The sequence below is a fragment of the Drosophila melanogaster genome, chromosome X (genome assembly GCF_000001215.4).
Source record: "Drosophila melanogaster chromosome X".
In the NCBI taxonomy this organism is placed as follows: Eukaryota; Metazoa; Arthropoda; class Insecta; order Diptera; family Drosophilidae; genus Drosophila; species Drosophila melanogaster.
The window spans coordinates 17,501,816-17,526,156 of NC_004354.4; the positions used below are offsets into that span (position 1 = coordinate 17,501,816).

A 24,341-nucleotide genomic window follows, 5' to 3' on the forward strand; every position below is an offset into this window, starting at 1 on the left:
TCTTTTTATTACTAGAATATTACCAAGGTTTTTTCTGTGTAAATCTAAAAGAGAAGGCCATAGACCTAGACCTGGTAGCATTTGCCATCAATTAAACTGACAGCAGCATGAGGCCATTACACGCTCATCAAAACACTTAACACACACACACACACACACACACACACACACCCAGATGGGGTGGGGGTGGTTTTGGGTTGTGGGTGGTGGTAGTGGAGATGGCGTGGTGCATTTGCCGCTGCAAGTTAAGCAGCGTTGACCTTTCTTTCAGCTAAACAAACACCCCGATGACCAGCTGCACGCAAACAAAATGAAATGAACTAGTTTAGTTCACCCCTGGCAGCTAAATAAAAGAGAGCGCCTAAGCTATTCTTCACGGCAAAAAAAAAAAAAAAAAATGAGCCCAGGAAACTTGACTCCAATTAAAGGTCAGCAAGGATCTAAATTATTTGGAAGAAAATTCAAAGGGAGCCCATGTAATAAGCATACCAACTAAGAAAATGTAATACATATACATTTTATTGTTTAATATTCCACACAAGTACTTAACAAGTTCAATGTGCATTTCAACTATTTCGAGTGCAACTTAACTAGTCAAACCCCATTTTTTCATTTTCCACCTCTTTACAGCCCTTTGTTGCCTTAAACCCAGCAGCATTTTACTTAATTGAAAATAATCAAATTCTGAAACGTTGATTGGCAGGCGTTCTTGCCGTTTTTGCCATATTTACTATATTTTCTTCCATTTTTCCCGACCATTTGCAATGGGAAAAGGCGAACTGCGAGTGTGAGTGTGAGTAGGAAAACTTTGACCGTTTTGCCACTTGAACTGCACTTGTTGGGGCAGTCGCGCGTGCCAGATAAGCCTACAGCAACTAGCCCCCTTTATCATCCGATTTATATGTATATATATATATATATATTTCAATGGGTGTGTGGGTGTGTGGGAAAGTGCCTTTGTGTCATAGTACAAAGTTCCCAAAGCGGATTAATAACGCTAAAAGAAAAGTTCGCCACTGGATGGGACAATGGAAGGCAAGAAACCGGAAAGGAAGTATGATTTTAAGAAGCATTACTTATCGCACTTCGAGTTATGGAACACATTGGCTTAAATGCATTTGGCTAGCATAAGTTCATTAATTTGTTAATCAATATATGTATGTACATACACCCATTTATGTTCCCACCTTGTTTTAGTGGAGATTTTTCGAAATTCCATTTGGCCAAGCTTCGGACCAATGAAAAACGTATTAAAGGCACAGCTTTCAGGGGAAATGTTCATTTCAATTAACTTAATGCCACACAGAAATTAAGTCAAAGAAATTTCCAAAAAACAGCAACGACAACTCTATTTTTTTTTTCCAGGTTTTTTTCTTTTTTCTTGTTTGCTGGTTGTTAATGCATTTCCACACGCAAATGAAATCGAAACCTAAAAATCGGGTTAAAGCAAACAAACCAAACCAAAAAAAAAAAAAAATAAAACATAAAAGATGCAATCTGGGGGACGAGACGAGACGACCCTACACATGTTTCCACATTCTGTCGAATGCCGGGGAAAATTGAAAATTGTCAAAATGCGAAGACAACGAAAAATAGATGCAGCAACGGCGACAAAATGAAAAAATGAGAGAAATACGACGACAACGGCGTGAAAAACAAATTAATCAATGTTAAAGGGATCGAACGTGGCGTTGGGCGGGAAGAGCCGGAGGCGGGGGCGGTGGCGGAGGCCGGAAAAGTGGGCGGGGTGAAGGATGAAATCGGGAATGGGCATGCGTTTCAATACCATTTGTTGCGCTTCAATTTGAGAAAACGTGAAAATACAAACTTGTGCACATAAACGTAGCGAAGGAAAAAAATAAAAACAACTTTCGTTTTCCTGCGCTTAGTTGAAATCATTAAAAAATAATCATCTTTCTGCTAGGTTTTCGTTTAATGTACTTTCTGCGTTTTCCACACACTTGTGCACTGACTTTTGCAGCCCACTGTGACCAAGTTTCGGTGCGTGTTCGAAAACCAAATCACTTTCTCCGGTTTCTCGGTTGTAGATCATTGGGTTTGGATTGCCCCCACGGTTTGTTTTTGTATTATTACTTTGTGTCACCTGTGCTTCAATTACTTCTTAGATTCGGTGACACACAAGGGATGACGCAACTTTCTATCGCCCAATCTAACCCAATTCTGTCCGATGTTGTTTTTTTTTTCGCTCAGTGCACTGCACTGCCCGACTTTGTTTTGATTTCGGTGTTCTATTTCGGTTTGTCGCTCAATTTCCCAGTTTTCAGGTGCCGGCGAGATGCCTCTCTTTTTTGTGATTTACGTACCTGGTATTTGTGGAACACATGGGTATATCGGATTCGCGATAATAAGATCGCATTTACGCAACCTGGCTAAGTACTGCACTGTATAAACAAACAAACAAATTATAGATACCGTAATCAACAATGTTTCCAACACACTCCTCTGGTGCGTTCGTCACTATGTCAGCTGCAGTGTATGTTTAACATAGCTCTATAGGTACTTATTTGTTTAATCTCTATTTATAATTACGATAATTATACAATTCAATTACTAAGTATCCTGCAGTCCGTTCCATTTGCCTATGTCTTTTTTTAAATAACTCAATTTGTTGCCGAGCCCTGTCAAACGTCAGCCCCACTCTTTGAGTTCCTTTTACCTCACTGCGCTACGTAAACACCCAAGATACATACACACATATGTACATACATACTCCCCGGTTTCTTCCTGTTTACGTATGTTTGTAGCTGCGCATTCGGTTCGACAACAAATGCCAAACATGTGTGGCAAACGTGCGACATATTGAGCATTCCTCGGAATCTGTATCTGTATCCGCATCCGAATCCGAATTCGAATCTGCATCTGAATCTGAATCCGAATCTGTAGCTGACTCCGAATCCGAATCTGAATCGGAGCCCAAATCAGTTGTCCCGCTGCGAGGGGATGGATGGATGTAGATGTATGGATAGATGGGCGGTGCAAAACAAAAAAAAAAAAAACATAAAAACAGGAGAAGGAGGGCACAATTCAGTGGGTTAAGGAATCGCCGAAACAGCGGGCGTTTAACTGCACGTTTCCTGCCATTTAATTTGATTAAAGCCTGGCGAGCAAAATTCAGCCACGAGGCAAATGAAAAATATGACGTCCAAGAAGAATCCACGGAGGGCAGGAATGGAAACCACCGATCGAAGGCCTCAATCTTGAGCTCTTTCGCGAAAACCTTAACCTTCAAAGACGCGCGACAACCCAACGAATCCAATTGCAATTCTTAGACTCACATTTTTCGACTCGGCGGGTTTCTTTTTGTAGCCTAAAGACAGAAATGGCCGAGACGAAAAGCTGCGCTCTAAAGTACAGTGAACACAAATTATACTCAACTATGATATTTAGCTGATGTTTTACCCTAGTTTAGCAACAAACACTTAGTAAAGTTAATTAAATGCTTAATTAGTTTCCTTCCTGGTTTCCTTGATTATCTCAAACAAATCCTAGTAGTTCCAGCATTCAAAGGGTCTCATTGGTTTAAATCAACTGAAAGCAAAAGCGGTGATAAATCGTATTTTTTAGCTAATGAAAAATGCTTTCTGCGATCAAAAGACCACGGTTCTTGTCCCTGTATTTTAAAGGGCATTTTAAAGGGGTACTGGAAATGCGGATCAATTGCAGGTCTTTGGATGCGTTGCATATAGTTTTGTTGGTTTAGCCAGAGGCCAAAATTGAAAGCGGCACGAAGTACACTTGATACGTTATGGTCATCGAGTTGCGGCTGAATTTTTGCCCATTGCCTTTTTTTGGTGTTTTTTTTGCTGTAAATTAATATACCCTTGAAGTGGGTATAACTTTAAGGTAAACGCTTGAAAATAGGTTCACAACTATTCTTTTTTTTAAACAAATGATCAAACTACATAATTTATGTCATATGCAATAGGTACAACTCATTTTCAGGTTGATTGCCACTAAGTAATCTGCTTATTGGAAAAGGTAGAATATGAAACTTCGTGCACCTATGTATTATAAGGTATATTATCATTGTGCGAAATATAACTAATTTCTGGATGGCCAATAGGGTGTTTAACCATCGATTTCCGAAGAGAGTCTTACATTCCTGTCCTGCTTTTTTTTTTGGTTCATCCCTGGGGCTATCTGATTTTTCGCTTCTTATGGTGAAAAGGGTTTTTATCCGGATGGGGGGCAATTGCAGCCCCACACACACACTCAGACGATGATTTTGATTTCTTTATCGCTTTCGTTTGGGTTTTTTATTTCCACCTTCTTCACGTTCTTTCTTTCTGGCAAGAATAGTTCCAGGAAAAAATTAAAATGCAACTGCGTGTTGAATTTTTAAATATGCAACTTGGATTTCGGGCGTTCTTTCGAGGGCCAAGAAAAATTACAACTATAAATAAGGGTAAGGGTCTCCAGAGAAAGGAAGGCAGATGGGGGGCAAAAAGGGTTAAGTGCAGGAAGCTCTCGGCTCCTCTCTTTCGATCGCTGGATCGTAAATTAGTCGGTGAGGGGAGGGACGGAAAAGGACTGCAACAATTATCAATAAGAAAAGTAAGAAAATAAGAGAGGAGGCAATGAAATAAACCATGTTTAATTGCACAGAGTGCTGCGAACACTGGCTTACACACAAATTAGTCACAGTTCGATTTTTAATCTCAGATCGTAATCGTAATCGTAATTCCCATCTCCCCATGCACTTTTATCTCCATCTCGTTCTCCACCTCTCTATTTGGGATTTGTTTTTACCTTTTTGAGCCGACGTTGATGAGTTGTTCTTGTTTCTTTTCTGTTCTGTTCGGTTTGGTTCAGTTCTCTTTTCTTTTATTCTCCTTTCTTTTATTGTATTTGATTCGCTCCTTTTTCTATTCTAGAGGCGATCGCTTCTTTTTTTCGAGTCACTGCACTTTTGTTTTGCTGCTTTTTTGTTGAATTTATTGACAGCTGTGTTGTTGCGACGAAAACCGCATAAAAACATTAATAATTTGCAGCACGTTTCGGGCTGTTTCTTTGGTTCGCACTTGTTGCTTGCCACAAAAAATAATATGAATTCTTGAGCACTCGCGCAGGGCAAAAAAATGATTTCGTTCTTCGACGATTTGAATCAGCAGATTTTCGAATTCGATTCCAGTATTCTCAACGATTTGGCACGAATGCAGTTGCACTTGAACGCAACCGTTTTTCAAAAATATTCAAACGCAGACGCGCGCGAAACAGCGAACGAACCGCTCACGACGAAAGTTCGAAAGCAACAGAAAACGCAAAACAGACACCAACGGTCTCACGCCGCACGGCTCTCTTTCGCGCTCTCTCGCCAGAGATGCGCGCTCGCAGAGGCAACAAGTAGCTAGGATTCTGCGACAGCAGCTTGAAAATAGCTAAGGCTGTGCTCTTGCAAGGAAATATTCTACTACCAGTATTGTTACTAATAATTGTGGATAATATGTTTTTGTAACTGTCGATGACCTTTAAGGCCAGTTGGAAATTGTTGTTATTACATTGTACACTGTTTATTATTACCCATAAAATTAGTTTTTGACTAAGATTATGGAACAATTTTTGTAGGACGACATAACAAATAATATTTAACCAAAGAGGGATTTTCGAAAGCAAGATAATGAACTTAAAATAAAAAAGCTGCACAACAGTTTCAATAGTAGGATGAGCGAATACAAATAGGATGAAAAGATCAGCTGTGTTTATTTCGCGTTACCGAATATGGTCATAAAATAGCCAAATATACAACACTGCGCTTTTCACTCTCGTGCTCTCTCTCTCGCTCACCGCATACAGTGCGCGCCAGCAAATGGTTACTCCCTGCTATTGTTACAAATATTTACCTATAGAATGTTCTGAGCTCCTTAAATCCAATACGTTGTTCCAAACTGCTGCCTGCGTTGAACAATAATAAGAGATCAATTGATGGTCAGAAAGTTTTTCCGATACTTTCCGGGATATTTTTTACTTGTGTCGGCTACGTTGGACGCCACTGTAGGTACCTGGTTTTATGAATGAAATTCTTCTTGGCGTCGATTGTAAAGGGGTGGGCGGTAATAACATAATAGTTAGTTTCGCGGAATCGCCAGAAAACCACCAATTTAATTCCCATTGTGTGAATTTATATACGTACATGTTCTGGATTTTCTCCCCAAGTTTACCAGAATGTCTGCAAATTTCGTATATATTATACATACGCATACATATTGTACATATCCCACTCCTTGGCAAGTGGGATGTATACTTTTCTCGCTATTGTGGGACTTTTCATAAAATATACATTTCGTTATTATCCTGTGATTTGATTATGTTTCCATACATGATTTTAACACATTTTGAGTTTTTTAAGTAAAAACAATAATAATAAATAATTTAAAGGTGTTAGCTATACCAAAGATGTTACTTCCGGTCAATTTTTTTGGAAGTCTGAGATCATAAAATGGTCGAAAAGGATCTGCCAGGATATTTGCCAAGTTCCCCTCTTATTGTGATATTTTTAACGGCGCAGACGCAACCGCTGCACTCTGTATGAGATAAAGGGAGATGTAAGATGGCTGATATGCACATCTCTCTTCCTTTCCCCTGGCACCACCACTATTTTGCATGACGCACCCGCATGTGCAAGAAGAGCCCACAAAACAGTCGCGTCTGCGCAAAAAAAAACTGCACCAGCGAACAGAGATAGATATAGAACCGGGGAGTGAGGTGCGGCAGAGGAAAAGGGAGAGGAGATGGCGTTAGCCGATTGAGAACAATAGCACCGGAAATTGCTGCATCTGTTGTTGTTTTGTCGCCGTCGCTCTTCAGTCTTTTCATCATCGTTCACTCTTATTGCTCTTCTTCTTTAGCATCGGCTTGCCACACCCCCGCCTTCTATTTTCGCTTTGTTTTCTTTGCTAAACTGTCGCTGCACTTGAAGTTCGCTCCGTCCCTTTCTCGTCCATTGTTCCTGTTACTGGTCCTATTTTCCATAGAAATTCTCAATTGCGGCCAGTGCACAACAAAATAAACAAACCAAGCCACCTACAGAAATACATATGTATATGTGCATGCGTATATAGGGAGTTTAAGCCAAAAAAAATAATAGCCACAAGGCGTTGACAGACGAGGCAAATGAAAACTCAAGTGCAAAATGCAACAGTTGCGTACAGTCGCGTCGCGAATTATTGCCTCACCTTCAACAGATGCACAGATGCAATCACCCACACAAGCGCGTGTACACCGCGAGAAATGATAAATGAGAAATATAAATTACAGATTCATTTAAAATACCTTACATATGTTACGTAACAGAGGTTTAGTTGTTACTGCTGTTACGATTTACATCGACTTGTACACACTTGTTTCAGACTATTTTCTTTCGGTGTATTGAAATTAGAAGGGCCCCTCATTTTAGCTTCCGTTAATGTTCTGCGCATGTTTGCCAAAATTTTGCACTTGCTACGGTCCTAAGCATAGTAACCGTGTGAGTGCTATTCGCCGATTCTGTGCGCCTGTTACTACGATTTCGAAACATGTTCCCTTTGATGTGTTTGATGAGTGTCAGATAACGCACTGGACAGACAGGTGTGTAGTGAAATTAAAAATGTAAATTGTGAAAAAAGGTTTTAAACTAAAAAGTGTAGTTGCTTTCGTTACTTTACTAATGAATACTTTTAATTAATAACTTTAAGTAATTAACACAGTTTTTGTAGAGGTAAAATACTTGTATCCTTAGATAATATATTTTAAATTCGACAATTTAATGCAATGGGCTAACGTAATTAGTATTCAATAGCCTCCACTTCATTTACTCGAAAGCTTGCTGACTAGTTAGAGCAACTATAGTTCCACAGCTATTCCCCTTAAACGGGGCACATAGTTCTTTGTCTTCGGATGCAAACAGTCGGGACCACGGGGCGTATGTTTGTTGTGTGCGCAGTGATAACATGATTAGAGCTTTCAGCCCGGCAATGAATGCACCTGCATTGTCGTGGCCCCAGAGATCCAGGTAAATATGTATTTAGCAAGTACTGCTGCTTCTACGGATTCACCTGACGTATAGAGACAGAAATCATGGAGATAACTCTCACACACACACATTTGTATATCTCCGCACGTTCGTTCATTCATGTAATTTCGCTTTTAGTTTTTCCTTTTTCCTATAGTTTGATCTTCACTTCTTGTCCACCCCTCGGCTGGCTGTTAAAATTAAAGATAATTATGATTACCAACAGACAGAAGCAGCAGCAGCAGCAGCCGAGGCAGTCGCACTTGAAGTTGCCAAGCAGAAATCATTCATGCAGGCAGACCCTCACAGATACGGATGCGAGTATCTTTGAGATACAGATACGCATCGGACAGCAGAGGGCCAAAATAAAGTAAAAAAAAACGTACTAACTGTTCTAAGGCTGGAAATTTCGACTAAAAGATACCTAAGTCAGCTTGTAGTCTGCAATTTTGCTTACCCTTTATTTTTATAACTGAATAATATCTAATTTGTTTTTATGGAATTTTGCAGTAGATGTAGATGGAAATAAAAGATTAAATTTTAGAATCTGGGTGTGTAATATACCCCACACCAAACACAAAACAATGGGTACAAAAACGACGGCCGACTGAGAGACAGCTTCAGTTCACAAATGATTATGATAAAAAACACAGCCACAGGAACGACAACTCTGGAACAGGTAAAGAACATCCATCGTTGTGTTTTATATGTTTTGTTGTGCCCTTTGTTGTTGCGTGGTTTTTCTTTTCTTTTTTGTTTTTTACTACTATACGCATATAAATAAATTGAAAACAAGAGGGAATACGAAGCTATGGATCTGCAATATACCCTATAAACAGTTTGAATATGGTGTACTTTGTGAATAATACACTGTATTTGTTGTAAACTGAATGCCAATAAAAAGTTAATTTTAATGTGAGATATATTAACCTCAAAATTCCTTTTACAGGGTATCAGGCAATCGAAAGAAAGTCAGGAGTGACAGCGGTTTGAAGGGCATCGAGGGTAAAGAGGCTTAGACAGGCTCACATGCTGATGAACCGGCGCTGATAGTGATCCACCGACGAAAAAGGGGCGTGGCCCTGTAGGGGCGCTCGTTTAAAAATGCACAGGAAAATATTATGTATTACAATATGAAATATTACAGCATATACATATGTACATATATATGTTGCTCATACCCTTTGAAGCAGTTTTGTTTGCCCTAAAATAGTGAAACATTCTGAACATATAAACAATTTCAGTGCACTCAAATACTTATACGATAACGCCACAGGCGCAATGAAATTTTCGGCTGGTGGAAGAAATTAAGACAAATCAAACAGGTTTCTCGACGGTCCTGCTTCCCCTCCCCCCCAACCTACCCGCTGCTCCTTCCCTCCATACAGCTCTTCAAACGACTCACCGCCAAAAAGGTATAAGGTATAGTATACACTATACTATACATCAGGTAGGAGACGCGATGTTACCAACGGCGATGAAGGAAAATGATTTCGTAATTAGAAAATTAACAAGTCATTTCTCAATTGCGCAGGGGATGGAAAAAAGCCCGTGTGAAAATGAGTGTAAAGGAAAACGACCCTCGGGAATGTCGGTTATTATATAGCGGAATAAACCCCCCTTTCCGGCTAACCGCAGATAAATCAAGGCAAAAACAAAGCTCGACTGACAGGACGGAGAACCCGCAGATGATAACACTAGAAATGCGTCATAATCCAGCACTTGGGGTAGTCGAAGAATGCGAGGGCCGCTGCACGTGATAGGGACCAGGACCTCCAGGACCTCCAGGACCTCATGATTTGCCATGATTATAATCGACAGAGTAAACACGGCGAAACAACTGGAATAAAAAGCAGGTGGGTTGGGAAAACTAAACTAGAAACGAAACTTGGGAAATGTGTCGGGGAAATTGAAATGGAAATCGAAATGAAAATGGTGCTGAAAGGAACTTCAGATGCCATTCGATTTAAGGCCCTTCGACATTGACGACTTGGGGAATGTAATTACTTATGAGTAATGAAACAGATGAGGGATTAACTAGTTTACTAAATGTTAAATGAATTCAATCAAAGGGCACACGATTACGAAACGAGCTGAATTTTAATGATATTTGTGCTTTAATTGTGATTTCCAATCACGTATTTCCTCATTTTTATTGCGATTTGTGTGCCTATTTCAATCGAATCCTTCCGCTGACCCTTTTAAACATTTACTTTAATTTAGACTCGAGTCTCGCAGAAAAAAAAAGCAACATCAAAGCGGATTCCTTTCGGCTGTGATTAATGATCCGCACCGCATCAGCTGTCAATTGGCCATCAAATGGCCCACCGAGAGCCAGAAAAAAAAAAAAAAAAAAAAAAAAAAAAACAGGCGGCCCACTTGTCAACCCATTTCAGAGTTCCCCTCCTAAAATCCGCTGATGCATCCAACATAAATATGCATGAAATCTGTGCAAAAAGAGAAGAATAAGAACTCTGTTCCTTCGGGCCGATGTCTGCATTAATGCAATATTCCCCACTCTATTGCTTATTTCATTTTCATTTTCATTTTTTTTTTCGCCTCAAAACATGACAAAGGTCCAGGAACAGACGAGGATCCCTATATTTCAGAAATGACCACACACAAGGCAATACCAAAGGTTTCTGTAAGCGGTATTTCGCCCTCGGTCAAAGGTTTATGCGGGCTGGTAACCAATGGATGGGGCGATCCATTCTCTCAAAGACCCCGCCCCAAAACTTTCAACACGGCCATCAAGTGGGCCATAAAAAATGCTTCTAGACTCACGCATAAAATTTTCAATTAATTGGTCTAGAGAAGTTGGGGAAACTGTCGGGAGATATGTCACCTTACTTTTCGAATCGAACGCTAATTAAAAACCCATGAAAACGGTGATCCACAAGGTTGGGGGGACTTTGATGTCCGCTTATTAACGCGGTCAGGTCTTAAATGATTTTCTCTCATTTAAAAAAAGAGAGGGTAACTTCTGACGAATGGGTTATACTAAGTGGGTCTATTTCCAAGTTTTCGATAGTTTACCAAAAAATTACCCACAAGTGACCTTATTATCAACTATAAGTTTCTGATTTGTAAGTGGAATTAAGTGGCAATCTTGAAAATGTCTGAATAAATGCCTAGAGTAGGGTACCAGGTACCTCAGCGTCTGTAGAACACTAGCAGTTCTTTTTTTTTTTTTTTTTGACTTCTTTGGGGCAGAAGAGAACGGCAGGCGCCCTGTCATAATTATGGACAAATGAAATGATTGAAGTGCCGGGTATGCATTTGCATAATGAAGTCGTTGGGGTCACCACTTCACTTCAGATCACTCTGGATCACTTTGGAACACTTTGGAGCACTTTGAAACTCTTTGGCCCACTTCAAGACGCCACACAGAGCGCTGTTCTTATCGCCGCCCCACTCTAAGAAATGATGTTCCTCTTCCTCCTCGAACCCAAACAGATCTGACCTTATTATGATCATTGTTATTACTATTACTCGTCGAATGCTAAGTTGTTCCAGAATGTTTGATTTGATTTTATGCATTTTTAACGGGGTTTTCCCAGAAATCGTCTATGTTTTTACAATTCCATATGCGGACCCAATGAAAGTGTTATAAATATGTATGGATATTGGAAATGGAAAAGGGGTAGGGGCTGATCATCCATCGGCAGAAGCTTTCCAAGTCGTGAGCGAAAGTGAAAATAATCGTCAATTGATAAAGGCGCTAAGTCTATGGAATTGTGAAACCTTGGTTTCTATATGAAAAACCTTCCAACATCAGTTTCAAGTTTACTTGGGAAGAAAAAAGATGTTAATGGCGCCATTCAATAGTTATCATCAAATTGGTAATAACTTGCAAGCCATTATGGTCCTTCAAGTTGAATACTTGTCGATTTTTCAAGGCCTTGATTCTTAGTATGCAGCTATCCTTAGAACAATCGATCGAGAATTAAAATGATCTGCTGATCGCATCAACAGGAAATCGAATGCAATTAAATGAGAATCGATCGATGGAAAAGTCTCGCATCCACTCGACCAATATGAGTTTGCATTGCACGAGCTGAATTGGGTGCACTGGGAAAAAAATGTTTAATTTTCAGTGATTTATTTTTAAAAATATTGATTTATCTAATAAAAACCTTATGGGTTTATACACTTCTTTAGATTCAAACAATATAGCTAATGTACCAATTCATCAGTGTAATCACTGTTTTGTTCAGTGTAAAAAGCTTGAGTACGAAGTCGAATGGAACGCGTTACCCATTGATACGTTTTTGAAACGGAATTGCTTTTCTTGCCTTGCCTTCGCTTAATGAAAATTTGTTTTCGGGCTGGATTGTTTGTTTTCCCGGCACCAAAACACACACCACAAATTGCCAGAAGCGCGAAGATCAGAACGGAACCGAAGCAAAAAAAAAAAAAATAATAAAAACAGAAATGAAGAAAAATTCAAAAATATTACAGAGACGGCCACTGAGCGTGGGGAAAATGCAATTCGAATTCCATTGGACATGGAGATGCAGCGATGGATCCGCAGATCTAATTCAATTAAGATCCATAGATCCACAGATCCATAGGCGATCCTCTGCGTTAACTGGCGCCCTCAATGTGGTGGCCTTTCAGCTCTTTCCAGACTTCAAATGTGGCCGCATTTTAATTTCGTTTAATTATCATTAATAAAACGCGGATGAAAGTCGAGTGGCGCAGATCACAAATGGGTTTGCTTATAACTTGACGGCAACTAACAGTAGCTCGTGGCTAAAAGTTAGAAATCAGATAATACAGTGCAATTATTAACATCACGTTTGCCCTCATCTTGTTCGCTTTGTTATTATTAGATTTCAGAATAACATAACCACATAACCAGTTAGCCAAATGGAAATCCAACTGGCTTTTACAAATGCATAATATTCAAGTGTCTCCCACCTGCATCTGTGGCCATTTATTAGATGCTCCACTACCGCTGGCAGAACCCATTCATCTCGCAGCTTGATTCCCTTTTTTTCTTCACCGGCTTGTAGGTGTTAATTCCGCCGAGACCCTGACGAGGGCACACAGTACCTTCATTAGCGACCACGCCAGGCCAGACCAGGCCAGACCAGGCTAGACCAGACTAGACCTCCCACCACCTCCTCGTCGATTTGCCGGCATTGTCCTCCGCACGACTCTCTTTTCACACCTTTCTCGGGAATAATTCACATGGAGAATCGGAGAATCGGGGAATCGGAGAACTAGGCAACTGGAGAACGCAGAGACTAGAGCAGACAATGACAACAAATGAAATCCATACATAATCATAATACATAATACATAATAATGAGCACAATGCGGCCAGAAGTCCCCCTGCCCCTGCCACCAAAAAACTCTTCCATTCATATTCTAATGGGCCACTTAAGATGCACAAGCGAAAAAGAGGAGTACATATATATATATATATATATATATATATATTTCTATATGCGGGGGAAACCGATCTCCAGACAATGGAGATGGAGTAACCCAAATATTTTCCACATTAAGCTTAAGTAGCTTTGCTCATTAAGATAACAAAAATCTATGTGCGGTACGGAAAGTATTGGCGTTTAATTGCTGCTCTCTGGATTATGTAATGTCTGGCCAATGGAACCCCCCCCCCCCCCCTCTCAAATCACCGGGGAATCCCCATTGCCACTAGCCGATTCCCTTTACCCATTCCCGCAGGCAAGGTGTGCGAGTGCTCCACTTCTTAAATGGGTCAGGCTGCCAGAAAATCTCATCCGCAGAGCATCTGATCAATATCAGAAATCCCATTAAAAGCGCTTGCGAAATCATTATCCAGCTTCAGAAAACAAGAAAACCAGAAAACCGGGAACAAAATGTAGTGGAGTGGAGTGGAGTGGACTGGAGTTTTGTTGGAGGTGCAAGTTATAGATATAGGGCATGGGGATCTGAAAACAGGCGCCGCCGTCTGGCCGCTTAAAAATGTTGCAATATTTTTGGTAATTGCCGGCACATGAAATACCAAATGGTTGGTTGGGTTAATGGAAATAAATAAAAACAGAATGGGCATTTTCCCAATGGAATTTGAATGAATAGGAGCATGACCATTAAATAATATATGTATGTATCCATAATTGGAGCAGGAAAACGAAAATAAATCCAAATTTTAACTAACATGTATTCTGTGGAAAACATATGTGTGTATCATAAGGATTCAATTACAGAAGTTTCACTGAAACGAAACAAAGCACTGTTATTTTACTTAGAACAGTTAACCATCCACCCCCATTTTCCAAGTCCAGAGCTTAAGCTGCCTATTGCATTCGCAGTTAGCTTTTGAATCGCTTTTCCTGTCTGTGCTAACCTGTTGAGGCCTGACAATTTAAATGGCAAGTGGCTTAAACTAACGAGCGGTGGAATAACCAGAGGAAATGGCAAATTTTCCAGGCACGTGGACGCATCTGAAGAAAAACCGCCCGGATAGCCGAAGACAAGACAGCGCTCGGCATTCACGTGTATGTCTACCACTAAGCCGGAAAATCTCTGGACGTCTCCTTCGTTTCCTGGAGGAAAAATCCACTGGCCCAGCTTGTTCCTTCTCAGTTTCCCAGTTGCCCAGTTTCTCAGTTTCTCAGTTTCCGAACTGAAAGCGAACTTTAACGTCGCCCGCCGGACAACATGAAGTCAATTCAATTAAAAGCTCGTGTTTCATTTTGATTCTACTACCCAGCGGTTGGTATCTGCCGAAATGTGGGCGGGGCAGTGGGCGGTGGGCGGTGGATAGTGGGCGGCTAATGTTGGTGGGCTGTTAGTGGGCCGTCCAGGGAACAATGCAAAAATCCGAAACAAATATTGCGGCTGCTGTGGCAATGTCAATGAAATAATAAGCGCACAATAAACAACGACAAATTGCTCTTTTACGCAACAAATGAAAAACAACTATGCACTGCACAAAACAGCAACTAGATCTAGACTAAGGCCTTTGATTAAAAAAAAAGTAGTTGAACTTAAAGTTACTAAGCAGTAATGCATCTTTAAATATACTTTCTTTAATCTCTTGGGAACGTCTAGTACCGTACCTTATTAATTAAGCGATTTAATTGTCCAGCATTTGCATACAATTGTGGTAGTTATTATTTTAATTCTTTTTTTTTTTTTTTGATATGCTAGATTATTTCTCGCAGTGCAACGACCTATCCTGGCCACATGGACACGAAGAGCACACACACGTTGCCGAGACACGTTTCATGCTGATATCACCCGCTTTGCCGCCTGCTGCACGGAATCCAAAATCGGGCAAATGACGCAGGATTCAGTTCCTGCCACTGATAACAGCATTTGATTCAGCCAATTGGGGAGCTTATTTGCTGCAGGCGTGGGATGATTCACGGGACCGATTCTGAGTATCGACGGATGACACATGAGAGTCAATGGGGCAAATCAACATGATGCACTAAACGATGGTTGGCTATCGTCAATTACTTCATGGGATATTCCACTACCAATCACACTAGTTCAATTTTAATTTTAATGAGAACATAATTTCAATAGCCAAATCGGTTATCTGCATATAGTGCTAATAATTTCATAGCACTAAAGTGTACCGCGTGAGTCCATAAATTATTACGGGGCGCCAAAGTAAACAAATTAAGGAGAAATATGTATATAGCATTCTTAAATCAGTAAATTGCCATTGAATTTTAGAACTGCTTTCAAATTGTATTTATTTATAAGCTTTTGTTCATGCCCAAGTGATTTATTCCATAAATCATAATACTAAGCTAGCAAATTTAATGTACATGCGAATGATATTTTAAGGGGAGCACAAGAATGCAGTATATTCGCAAGTGCTGACAGCTCCTGGGCGAGGGATTAACAATCCAGCGTAGCATCGAGAATAAAAATAATAATTATGGCAAAACAGGCGACATCAACAACAGTATTCATCCCATACCCTTTTCCCCACATATTTGCAGATACAGTTAGACGAATTTGAAGTGGATGTTGCAATACTTTTTATGTGAATTTAATTTGTTGCATTTCTTTGTTTACTCCCCTTGGTCATATGAAATACATTAGCACGAGACCCAAATTTTAAACATATTTCCCCAGGTAGCAAGGTCACACTTGCACCTGGCGTACCTATTCAGTGTGGCCAATTCTGGAAGCGAAGCATGCTAATTTTCTCGTTGTGTACGAATGCCTCCACATCTATGTATATCCACATGCATAATAATGCACGCACCAACTGGGACCGAGTTGAAAACAGCATTTGGCATTTGGCAGTGAAGACGGTGGATAGAGATTGCCGATCTGAGGATGGAGGTTGCAAGTATATATGGGGATGGATGGCAGTGACCGACCCGCAGACGGTCCGCAGATTTCTTCTTTTCTCGTCTCTGGCGCGCTTTGATTTTGCCTGCTGCTCGTTTTCTGCTAAAGTTCAATGCGCCCCCCTGACAGGCCCCTGCGCGCCCTTTTGCAATGCGCCTGTTCAGTTCCGCATAGTTATGCCTCGGTCGGCTGCTCATTGGTTGGATAGCGGCTGGGGTATATCAGTTCGAAGCGACTGAAGCGAGCAAAGTTTAAGAACGAATATAAGTACAGACAGCTACAGTCTATATGATGTTTACACCTTAGATGTGTAAAAATATAAAACATTTCGCTAACGTTTGTCATATAGCTTATTTCCGCAACCTGCAAATCATATACGTAAGTGTGACCAGCCGAACAAATGAAACAATATCCATTCTGCGCGGTATGATACAGTCGACTACCTTACGCGTCCCCTTTTTTCGCCGTTTGTTTGCTTGGCGGTGTCACAGCAGGTTGGCTGGTGGCTCCGGCTTATCAGCTCGCTGTTGCTGTGGTCTGGATGATTTCTGATTTCTGTTCTCCGGAAGGGGGCGGAGGTGGAGGCCAAGGGGCGGTAGGTGCCACATGCAATTGTCGGCCGACACGCCTTGCGGTAATTATGTAAATTACCTATCAACAAGCCAAACAGCAACAGCAACAAAGCCAATTGCCGCAGTGACGACAACTTATCAAGCCAACTTCGGTTGCTTTTCGCGGCCCGCGGTATTGAAAACTTAGATAAATCTCACTCTCCTCTTGGCCAAATGAGAAAAACTAGTAAGGGGGAGGGGGGTAAAAAAAAAACAACACAAAACAAAATTATGAGTATGCATCGTTCATGTCCGAGAGTATCTGGCATTCAAATCGCCAAATTGGCAACACAACAAAAACTGGCCAAAACAAAAACATTTTCTTTGCCCAAGGCAAAAATAAAAGGTAAAAGAGAAGGTCGAGGAAAATCCAAAAACAGCAATGCACAAAACTTATAAAGCCAGACAGAGATGCGAGCAGATCATGTGAAAAAAAAGTTAGATATATATATATATGTATTTATAGGTACCCAATATAATCCAAACAAATTCCTGGGGTCTGGAAAATCTTGAACGTTTTTCTCTTCGTCGTATCGATAAACAAAATATTCTAATTGTGAAAATTTCGCTGAAAATGTTCGATTAATTAGAGATCAAAGCGATGGGCAATACCGAATTCGAAATGTCTTTGAAGCACGCAAGCCGGGCTCATCCACCGATCCATTGGCCAACTTAGACCCGTCTCTCCACATCCCTCCTCACCCTCATTTTCCCCTCTCATCGATACTCTCCTATTGCGACTGCCCCTTTCATCTGGGTCTTTATCATCTCCTAACGAGGCGTGAAATTGTTCATGTTAACTAATTGGTCCTGATGGTCAACGGACAGTGTGAAGAGCATTGATCGACCACAGTGATCTCGAAAAGTATGCAGACCATCTGGGAAATTTGCGTTCAGTGAAATTGCCTGGCAATCAAGTCTCTTTAAATTGCCAAGTTAGAGGTGAGAAAAATATCAAAATGCAAGATTAGCTTATGTCCAAGATCATCGAAAGAGATATAGCGATAGATATTTGCTTTATCCTTTGCGAGATTAGCTTCCATTTTTAGGTCCAACGTAATTGCTCAAAGCCAAAGTAAGCCGATTGTGATATATGGATATATGGGTGGGGTAAATCTCACTTAAATGACGACAGCTGCTCGTAATACAATCAACGATTCGGAAAATCTGCTTCACATTGGGCAATGACAACTCTGCATCAGTTCTTCAACTTACATTATTTATTTTGAGCTCGGATTGTTGTTTTAACGGAACTTGGCCTAGGCTAAGATTGTTGACTGTTGTACCGTCTAGGGTTACATTTACACCCAACTGAGGGTTAAGGTGCGGGCGGCGATTGAAAAGCCGGAGGGGCGGGGACTTAACACCTGGGTGGCCAACCTGAAACCAACGTGTGTGGCTGCCGCACAGGTAAAAGGAGACAATTAATTTCATCTTTCGATTGAAAATCAACGCGCAGCATCAATAAAAGAAAAAAAACGTAAGCAGGAAAACGCTTGAAACTTGAGTGTGATCAGCTCGATCGGTTCGATAGTGTCGGAAAAATACTGTGAGAAATCAAGACCACCTTTTTGATAGTTCGGAGAAATGTGAACAATGTGTGGTACACCAGGCATGTAACCTTATAATGTGTTGCATTTAATACAAAATATGTTTATTTATATAAATTTTGCTAATCGGGAATTGTATAATTTTCGACACAACTGTTTGAACATCTTTGCAGTCTAAGTTTTCGTTTCTAGCAGATGGTGATTCATGTTGCTTAAAAATCGGAAAGCTAATTCCCAGCTAAAGAAGAATATCCCTCGTATCTGGCATATTTTTGCGCATTCACACTTTATGGGTGCCCAAGCAATAACAATAACAATTTCCTGGTAAACACAAGTCCCGGTTCGGAAATCGTTAAATGTATTATTATTTATGGGCCATCGGTGGGATATCGATGTTTACAGTAGTGATATCAATATTTGGCGCAAATTTCGGGGGTGCGGTGTGCGGATGGAAATCTATCTGTTCAGTTGAAAACCCATATATCGTACAGTCAAACCGCAGATATATGGCCTGCCAGATTTACCCTTTTTGACTTTTCCAACCCCCTTAATTTCTTAGTTAACCCTCGGAAAAAAAAAGTCCCGATGCAAATGCAACCCTCGTGCGGGTCCTGCAATGAAATAATTTCGTGTAATCCGGTGCGCGTGCTCTCAATTATTGTGAGGCGATTTCGAGAGTGAGGATGGGTAAGTCTCCAGTGGAAAGGGGTTTTTTTCCAGCAAATAGAAGCGGGGAGGGGAAATATATTCATCAGGTCCTGAGAGCGTTTGCATTCTCGGAACGAGGAGGCCCAAAGGATTTAGTTGCAGACACTCTTCTTCTTAGGCGTTCTCTTCTCGTTTCAGTGCAATGGTTCTGTTTAGATACGAAAGTAATGCGAAATTGGGAAAAATCATTAATGGAAAAATAACCAATGATTCAGAGCCACAAAGCTGCTTAAAAGTATGCAACAAAATATGATGAAATTGAGTAAATTCCCAAAGATGACTTAAACATGGTCTCTAAATATCAGAAATACATATATATATATATATATATGTTTGTTTAGCTAATATCCTTAATGAGCGTGTAATGGAAATCACTTAATTTTAAAACCACATAGATGCTTAAAAGTATGCTAGGATATAAGTTGAAATTAGTAGTTTTTGGCACACGCATAACATTTCTCCATAACATACCTTTTCAACACCCTTATAATTAAAGGTTAAACCTTTAGTGATTCCTATGTTAGAGCATCTAGCTGTCGGTGTTTTAACACCCAGAACTTTGGGCTCGAGTTATTGTTTTCCCTTCGCCATTGAGACAGACACACACACACACATACTTCACACACACTCATACAGTCGTCTTGAGCAATGGAAAATTCATATTCATATTTGCGTAGATGTAAGTGAGTTGGCGCATATATCATTCGTGTTGCCTGCACTTTGAGCTGTTTGAGCATTTGAGCAGTCGGGAAATTCTATGGGCACTTTCAATGGAAACGCAAAAGTGAAATTTCCTGCTCTTAATTACGTTCTATTTTTGGCCACCGAACGGAGGAGCGGAGCAAACAAAACAATTCAGACAGGACAAAGGCGAAATTCTCCTCTTGCAAATCGCATTTCATGCCATCTGATTACGCCTTTCGAATCGTATTTTGGTTTTTTGTTTTTTGTTTTCTGTTTTTTTTTTTTTTGCCCAGGTATTCTTTGGCAAGCTTTTCGACTCTTAAGCCCTCAAACATGTGAGCTGGATTTTAAGTCGGCGTTCGGAAAATAATTTCCCGTTTCGGCCAACTCTGATGTGTGCCGCAATTTTGTATGCCTGAGTATTTGCCATTTTTTTTTTTTTTTTTTTTTTTTAACCCAACAAGCGACAAAAATATGGCCGAAAATGAGGTAAGTTAGTATTCGAATAACAAAAGGTATCCAGGCTGCACCTGAATAAATCCCGCATTCAGGATTAATTTCAGTTCCTGGCTAAAGCTACTTACAAATTCAGGTAAGCCTTGACCACTGGCGAAAGCTTGAGCACTTCAATTGCGCATTTGATAGAGGTGATTAAATAGAATTAGTATTTTTAGAATTCAAGGAATTGCATTGCGTTTGCGTTTAAGTTTTCGCCACAACGAAAAGGGGAATGCAATGCATAGTTAAGTACTTAAATTAATTTAATTGATATATGTATGTATGAGAAAACCCTATTATATAAAAGCAGTCCTATCAATGCCACCATTGCAGTTCCCTAAAAAAATCACCACAGTAGCAGCTGTCTGGGTCTGTATTGAAATCTGGATCTGAATCTGGATCTGGAACTGAATCACTGGCACAAGTGGGCACAGCTTTCAAGAACAGCGAACACCGAGGAGAAATAAAAAACCAAATCCCCGACACCGATCCACCGCGTCTCGCGATTCAGAAAAGATCGTGTTACAGGCGTGCTTTTGACGCGTTTCAAAAACAAGATGCAAAAAAAAAAAAAAAATTAAAAAAAAAACATAACTCTGAAGAGGGAAGCAGAACTTGAGCGATTAAAAGGGGTTCGGATTGTGGATTGAAGAACACGTCCAAGTTCAAAGGCATTAATCTGCATATGAGCGAGTCAGGCACGAGCAGCTGGAATCCATCATCGATTTGTTGCAATATCGATTAAGAGAAGCCAACGAAAACAAATACTCCCAATCGAATTAAACAATATAAAATTAATGCGTTTTAAGAACGCATTTGGTAAACAATAAACGCAGGGCGAATTGTTCAAGAATTTTCGCAGGTTAAAGGACATTAAACTTTCGGAATTTACCCGTCTATTTGAATGAGATTTCCTGTATGAGTGAAAAAATGCACAATGAAGCACGAAGTGGTTAGCACGCGTGTGATTTGTGAAAAACTCACAAAGATTTTCGGATGAAAATGGGAAAAAGGTGACTAATTGGTTATGTGCCATACTTTAAAATGTATTGCATAACAAATGGTTCTTTGTTGCAAACTAATATACAAATAGTAAAAACATACTTGAAGCATTTTTTTCTCTTCTTGCCAACTTCTTAAGCCAATTTTAAATCAATTTCCTGCACATTCTGCATAAATTTGTATTATTTAAATTTTCGCTTTTACTTTTTTCCTTGACATTGCCCTGCTTCTGTAATTTGTTGGCTTCATTGTGCTTGAGCTATTCTTCAATTTTCCTTTTGTGCAGATCCTTCCACTTTGTTTTTGCATTTTGTTTGTTTGTTTGTGCTCCTTTGTTGTTTGAGCTTTCTACATTTTGCTATACTTGGCTCATGAATTCAGTTCGGTTTGCTTTTTTTCTGCCATGACGCACATACAAAACAAATAAGAGAAATAAGTAGTAAAGGTTAGACCTCAAAACGTATAGTCTATTGAGTACCCTCTCCAAAAATATAGAAACTTTTTTTTATGCCTACTCAAACTGGTAACTGATGGTTAGTTTATCAGAATTTCTGCAATGAATTTCATTTAAGTCTGTCTCTTATTATTTAACCGGCATTTATGATCATAATTGAATTGTCTTGGAATAACTTAAGTATAATATATTGGCTACAAGAGAATCACCTGCGTACTTTGCTTTGAATATGTACTTTGGATTTTTATTTCAATTATTTTTGAAGTTTACAAACCTTTGGTTAAAGTGACGGTTAACTCTCGCAAGAGTATGACAATGGCATAATAAAGGAACCAAAGTGGAACCGACTGCAAAACTGCTGTCGGGAGCTGCTGTTTCTGTTGTTAATTCATGGAAATTTATGTTTTAATGGCAACAACAACTGAAACTGCGAACTGCAAGCGCAGGCAAATTGCGAGCGTCGGCGGCGGCTGCGCTTTTTGGTTTCTCATTAAAAGCGAATTTGCCTGGGTGACAATAATAGCAGCTCGCTGGGTACAAAAACGCCGCACTGACCAACTGAACAACTGAGCAACTGAGCAACTGAACAACAAACTGTGTTAAATAAGCACCAGCAGCCAGGTTGTTGTGGTTGCCATAGTTGTCGTCTGAGAATGCGGGCGGAAGAGTCAGGGCGTCGAGGAAGTGCGGTGGTGAGTGGTAGAGGGGGGGGTGGGGCACTGCAATGCGTGGGCAGCGACACCGAAACCAAGAGCGAAACCGAAAGTGCAACTTGCAGCGTGCAACTTGCCACCACAAGAAAAATCAACTTCGATGCACATACCCACTCGACTACAGTCTTCATTCTTTACGAAGGCACTTTTCATGTGGGGCTTATGTACATACAAACATGCAACTTTTCATTGCCACAAAAAATACTTATTCCCACTTTCTAGCGACTATAGCAATTTCTCTGGTTTAATTAGTCTAATTCTTCTTTGTTAACATAAAATATAAGAATTATTTTAAATTTCCTTTTCTTGCAGCAAACAGAAATTCCTATGCAAATACGCTGTAAATTATGTTGCAATCGCTTTTTCTGCACACAAAATACACATAAATCGCGTTTGTTGTTGGACAGCTCGTGCAGTTTATGGATGCCCCACTGTATGTAGTTTTTTGGCTCACTGCTGTGGCCTGGGCGGGCCAGCAGCACAAATTGCAATAAGCTTTATGACACCTGGCATGCAATTACATGGACATTCCATTCTCGTACCCCCCCCCCCCACCACCACCCCCCACGCACAACGAGCCGCAATCAATTATGCAATATATGCACATAGACACTATATACATATATGAGCACCACACTGTCCCGATATATGGCCTATATGTTCTGGTGGTTTCCTCAGTATTTTGTGGGCCGATTTCATCCGGTTGAAACTTCAACAGAGTCACGAGTAAATGTTCTCGTCAAGGATAGCTAAGTGGAATTGAGATTAGTTCGGGGCGTTTACCGATTAATCAGGCTGAATGTATTTATTATAATTGCCTGCCAAGCTATTGATCTCGTTAAATGCCAAGCACTTTAGCAATATACTATCTGGACTGCTCAGGTGTATATTTTGTATGCTTGTATTTCAAATGACTTTAGGATGGCTAAAGGATCTTTGTTTGACTGCGATTTTCCTTTCTTTCTACTGGCAATCCATCTGGAAGCCCTGACTAAAGTTATTATCTTTAGCTTTTGCTCTGAAGGGACTGCATTCGTTGCGCTGCAACAAAGTAAAGCCAACGTGGTATCTCAGTTCTAATAAGCAGGAAATAGTCGCCTGTCTGCGGCTCGCTTCTTAGTTTCCTACATGTGCTGCTGTTCTGAATGCACTTGAAAAATGGATCTAGATCTATCTTAAGCTCAATGCCCATAAATTCAAATAATAATCGAATTAGCTTTAGGTTTTGCCAGGGCAGGATATTGCCACCTAAAGAATATTCTTAAAAGTTTGGCTTATTTATGTTTCCTTCCTTTAAGCCAATTAATACGTTGGCTGTCATAAATTTCTATCATGTTTCTTGTTATGAAATTGTCGATTGTAATTTGTGGCTGTGTGATATTGCTGCGGGATCTCGTCTGGAGCCTGTCTGTCATCGTTGGTCGCTGCTGACCAGTCATCCAGCCATCCAGTCATCCAGCCAGCCATCCAGCCAGCCATCCAGCCATCCGTCCATCTGTCCGGCGCTCGTCTGCTTCCGGCTCAAATGCTCCAGGCCACGCCCAGGCTCACGGCTCGGACATAAATCATGTTGTTGACCAACAACGGCAGCCGCGGCCCACTGTCATCAGCATTCAGCATTTGGCCACGTTAAGATGGAAAAGCAACAGCTTTGCGCAAAAAAGCAACAACAGATGCGTGCCAAAAACGTTTTGTGCCACAAAATGCTGGCCATACGCTTTTTGGTTAGACACACTCGTCGCGCACTGCCACATGATTTTTTTTCTTTTTTTTTTTTTTGTCCATTTTGTTGCACATTTTTTC

The 24,341-nt window shown here is 40.4% G+C and overlaps 1 protein-coding gene across 5 annotated transcripts in view; it reads right to left on the bottom strand.

Annotated features, from left to right (window-relative positions):
- Positions 1 to 24,341, bottom strand: part of CG43658 (uncharacterized protein) — a 105,012-nt gene that overhangs the window by 45,647 nt on the left and 35,024 nt on the right. For 3 of the 5 annotated variants that reach the window (NM_001272715.2, NM_176751.5, NM_001298444.1), the window contains exon 1: positions 4,771 to 5,274. The exons of the other annotated variants lie outside the window; for them this stretch is intronic. The gene's annotated coding sequence lies outside the window, so the exon portion shown is untranslated. Of the gene's footprint in view, positions 1 to 4,770; positions 5,275 to 24,341 lie in introns of those variants that run through there. 5 annotated transcript variants of the gene reach the window in all.